The following is a 5,327-nucleotide window of genomic DNA, read 5'->3' as shown; positions in this document are numbered from 1 at the left end:
ACCCAAGCATGTCGATCTGTGTTTAGGTGAGGAAAAAGCCCGATTAACTGATCCGTGTTACAATGCATCTTTTATTCAATACCCATCTGACAACCCTTAGAGAGCCATGAGAAATGATTAATGAATACTCAAAAGACAAATGTATGCTTTGTTCCCTGCTATTTATTTAAATAGCTCACTTTAGCTTCCAATCAAGACGGAAATTAATGCATCCAGCAGTGAGAGCTCACACGTTGAAGAATTTGGAAAGCAGATGCACTCTTGAGGGTACACGCTCACACACCACCCCACACACTGCAGCCTGGCCTTTGGAAAGCATATGAAATCTCTTGTACACACACATACACACACACACACACAGAGTGACAGACCGGAGCCTTGCCTTTTCTGTGTGCATCCACAGCCTTGCATGCTTTCAGGACAAGGAACAAATGATGTGATGTCCAGATGATGTTTGAATGGTGTGGACACTGGTTTGTCCCGTATCAGCGTTTAGACTCTGCCTAGGGAGCTATGTGGGAAGCGGCCTCAAAATTCAGATGTGGAAAGACAGGGACTCAGCAAAGAACTTCTAATGCCCAGTTGGGGGATTTATTTAGTAGAATAAGCAGACTTCTGTGTTGACTTATAAGTTTTGACTTAAATGACTGTGTCACCTACCAGGGGTCAGGCCTTTAGTTACCAGGGGTCAGTGGTCTTGCAGTTATGGAAATGGGGCACCCTTGCTTCAGAAGGCCTCAGATGCTCCATTGTCAATGGCATCCACACTTCAGGTCACCTCACACTTCATTCCGTGCTTATTTCTGGAAGTGAGTCTCATTTAGGTAGGACTGCTGCATTTTTTTCTGTGAACATGAGATCTGCTTCACTCATTGATTAAGCTGCTCATTGCCTCTCCAGGTCAATGCCTCCTCTGACTGTCCACTTCTAAGTTGACAGCATCTGGCCCCAGCCCTCATGAATGGTACACTTGCCTGGTTCACTCTGGCCCTCATAATGGGCCCGTAATGAACTTTACACGGCATTCAAACCAGTTAGAAGAATAAATACAAGCAGACAGGAAGATGGCTAGAGTTCTACTTATTTCCTTTGGACACGTCATTTGGAAAGATCAATCCTTTGAGAAGGACATCATAATGGTAGAGCAGAGAGTCAGTGAAAGTCAGAGGAACCCTCAGGGCATGGACAATAGACTCACAAATATTAGTAATCATAAAGAAGCCAGAGAACTAGGCAATGTATTGCTTTGTGAAATATGAATGCTACCATGCATCGGAGCTGATTCGATGACCACTAACCACAATAACATGTCCAGTATCAAGACTACTCTTTAAGCAAGGGCATGATGGCTTCATCACACTCCCTTCTTGTTCTGTAGAAAACATCCTCACAGGTTTCCACCACATCAAAGATTCCGCTCCAAGCTCTGCGGCAACTGTGTGTCACCCAGCCCCACAGCCCCTTCCTATAGAATCAAAGCCTCGTTTCAGATTTACAGTCCCTGATGGGACAGAGAACCCAATAAGCAAGGGAAGCACGGACATACTGGTGCTTACTTATCCATCTGTAGTGAACTCTTTCAGGGCACTCTTAAAATAGCCAATCAAACTCACAGTCATTAAGTTGATTCTGACTCATAGAAACCTTTTAAGATAAAGCAGAACTCCCTTGTGGGTTTCTGAGGGTGTAAATCTTTATGAGTGCAAACAGCCTCATCGTCTTTCCTAGGAGAAACTGGTGGGTCCGAGATGCTGACTTGCAATGGGTAGTTGCATGTGTACACCACCGACTCAGATATGTGACTTTGATGCAGACCCTCATGAGAAATTTCATCCACAGCGCAAAGATCCTGTGTCAGAAAGTTGGATACCATAGTTCACTCAAATAACATGCACTCTGAGGCTTTTGAAAACTGCACACCCCTTATCTGTTAACTTCCTGTGTGTACTGTGCTGTCTGCACATTATTTCTTTGGGCACATTCTATAGACAAAGGAAGATAAGTGATTGCCCTTAAATGATGAGCAAGACAAATTTCTGTCACAAGATACCGTGAAACCTATGTTTACAGAATTTTAAAACTTAAAACATTCAAAGATGTATATCTTTACAGTGTGATATGCTCTAAAGAGTCTAAAAAAATCCTGCCAGTACCTCTCAGTGGACTGTGCCATGTGCTGAGTCTACCTATGAACCAGATTAACCACATATTAAGATGTATACACAAGCATCATTTCAGTAATCTGTAAGAATCGCCCAGGACAAGATATGACAAAATAACGAGGTATAAATTACCAAGGGCACATGAGGGAGGGGGGAAAGGGGAGGGAAGGGGAAAAAAAAGAGGACCTGATACAAGGGGCTTAAGTGGAGAGCAAATGCCTTGAGAATGATTGGGGCAGGGAATGTATGGATGTGCTTTATACAATTGATGTATGTATATGTATGGATGGTGATAAGAGTTGTATGAGTCCCTAATAAAATGTAAAAAAAGAAAAGAGGAGAAAAAAATGATTAGGGCAAAGACTGTACAGATGTGCTTTATACAATTGATGTATGTATATGTATGAACTGTGATAAGAATTGTTTGAGCCCCTAATAAATTGTTAAAATTAAAAAAAAAAAGAATCGCCCAGGAAGTCTTGTTAACATATAGACTCTGCTTCAGTCTATGGAGGGTGGAAATGCACGTTATCAGGAGAGGTTGAGCCTGGATACGCCTGTTGGAAGTCTGGTGTGAGGTGGTTTCTAGCACACACCTGCAGGGGAGGCACACTGCCATACAGAGTTTTACTGCAAACCTGAGAGCCACCCCAGAGTGAAGCCCATGCTTTAGCATCCATCTGATGGATACTAAACCTTGAGAGGGATTTATCAGACCAATAGAATCAATTAAGTGCATCTACAGCTATTTCCATCTCCATACTTTGTAAGATCAGCACAATAGACATGTTTTGAATGATATGTTTTAAAGTTAACTCCTGCTGGCTTTCTACCTGAGAAATGGTGTCTGTATTTCTTTGGCACATTCAAACCAGCTACATAAATCTTGCTCTTGGACCTCAGAGGCCAACCAAATGAAATAGTACCTCTTAGAATCAAAGCTGGGTTTTAATTACAGCCAAATCAGCGGTCTGCTGGAACAGAGTGCCTTTCTCTGTCAGACAATATGGCAGAGGGGGCAGGCAGCTGGAGCCAGTTACCCTGAGTCTTTGCAATCTGTGTCGTGTTGGCCTAAGGCTGTTCTTGTGCACGGAACGTGTCCTTTGGCCACTCATCCATCAGAGTGTGAACGGCAGCACAAGCCAGCATTCTCCCAGGACCACAGGCTCAATGTCATGTAGAAAATGCAAGTGCCTGCCTCCGCTCCACCCTGGGTGGTCCTATGTGCCCCATCTGCATATAGCCTCATGGCTTCTCCCACAGATCCAGTCCCATCCCAGTTCCTGACCTGGTGCAAACAAGAGGACTCCACGCTGCCAAAACACCATGGATGTACCTGTCCACTAAACAATGAGGCCTCTTGTACCATGCCTGAGATACAATCAAAAGCTAGTGTAATGAATCTACCATTCCATGGAGAGCTATTATGAGGATGACTTTCAAAAAGTTGATGGGACAATTCCATTCTCTCAATTCCACTTTTTTCCACAAACTTGTTGAAACTTCCCTCATACATATTCACGTATCATCATGTTAAGGAGCCCTGCTGGCTCAATGGTTAACACATCACCGATAACCTAAGAGTTGAAGGTTTGAAGCCCAATAGCTGCTCCACAGGAAGAAGACCTCTCCATGTGCTCCTGTCAAGATTAAAACTCAAAAAAGAAAGAGAAACACCTGACTGTCATCGAGTGAGTTTGGACTCATAGTGACCCTCAGGTCAAAGTAGATGTGTCCATAAGGGTTTCTGAAACTGCAATACTTTTTTTTTCATTTTTCTTTTAATTTTGTTTTGTTTGTTTTTTTAATCATTTTATTGGGGGCTCTTGCAGATATTATAACAATCCATAATTCAATTAGATGAAGCATAACTGTACAATTGCTGCCACCATCAGTTCCAAAATATTTTCTCTCTTCTTTGATATCAGTTCCCCTTTGTCCCCTCCCACGCAGGTCTAACAAGATTAATGAGGTAAAACTAAGACCATAAAATAAGGGGAGGAAATATTACAGAAAAAGAGGGTAGTTATGTGTTTCATCAGTGCTATACTGCACCCTAGATATGTCATCTCTTCCATGTGGCCCTTCTGTGAGGGACTGGCCAGTGATCTGGCAGGTGGGTTTTGAGTCTCCACTTTGTATATGCTCCTTCATGTCAATGCGATTGTTATTTTGAACTTCTGATACCTGTTCCTGTCTATATTTCATGATCTATATTTCATGATCATGTGCTTCTTCCATGTGGGCTTTCTGGCTTCTCTGCTAGACAGCCACTTGTTAAATTTAATGGTTTTAAGACCCCATGTGCTATATCTATTAATAGCCAAACACCATCACCTTTCTTTACCACATTTGCTTATGCACCCATTTTGTCTTCAGTGATCATGTCGAGAAGTTGAGTATCATACATTATCACATTAGTAGAATCAACCATTCTTGTACTGAGGTAAGATTTAATAGAGGCCCAAAGTCCATTTGCTTCCTTATTGTATTTACGCACATATATGCAAATATACATATCTTCATATATTTATACATACATATACACTTATACCTATATATAATTTTCCTTTCTTATTCTTTCTACTTTATCTTTTTTTCTTTCCTCCTGCCCCACTATCATGTTAACCCATCATTCACTTCTCAGTAATTACTCTCAGGTACATTTCAATTGACCAAACAGGACCAGGAACACTGCACCCTCCTGTCAATTTTAGGTCCCTTGCTATCCCCTTGTCCCTGTCATTATTTGCTCACTGCTCTCCACCCCCCACCATTTCTTCTCCCATGCCCCCACCCCCAAACCATCAATCCAGTTGCTATCTCCTTGGGATTACGTACCCCACCTATCTTATATACATAGACATCAAAAGAAAAAGGAAAATGAGGGACCATAGAAATCCTTCCAAGTCTAACTGACCCAGAGTAGAGGAGTATCTGTCTGTTACATAGCTAGCAGGCCCTGTTATCATCCATCCATCCAATCCCCTTTTCTTTCAGGGATTCATATCCCTGGACCCACTTACCTAATAGCACTTATACCCCTTTAGACCTCAGCATTTGTGACTGAGGGGCACACCTTCTACAAGACCCCCTTGCTCTTCCTGTAGTCAAGGATGGAGTGATCTAGGGCCCCACCCCTCACCCCATTACACCTTTAGACTT

The sequence above is a fragment of the Tenrec ecaudatus genome, chromosome 5, assembly GCF_050624435.1.
Source record: "Tenrec ecaudatus isolate mTenEca1 chromosome 5, mTenEca1.hap1, whole genome shotgun sequence".
Taxonomy (NCBI): Eukaryota; Metazoa; Chordata; class Mammalia; order Afrosoricida; family Tenrecidae; genus Tenrec; species Tenrec ecaudatus.
The sequence above is the reverse complement of the archived record's forward strand: the minus strand, read 5'-3'. Positions refer to the sequence as shown.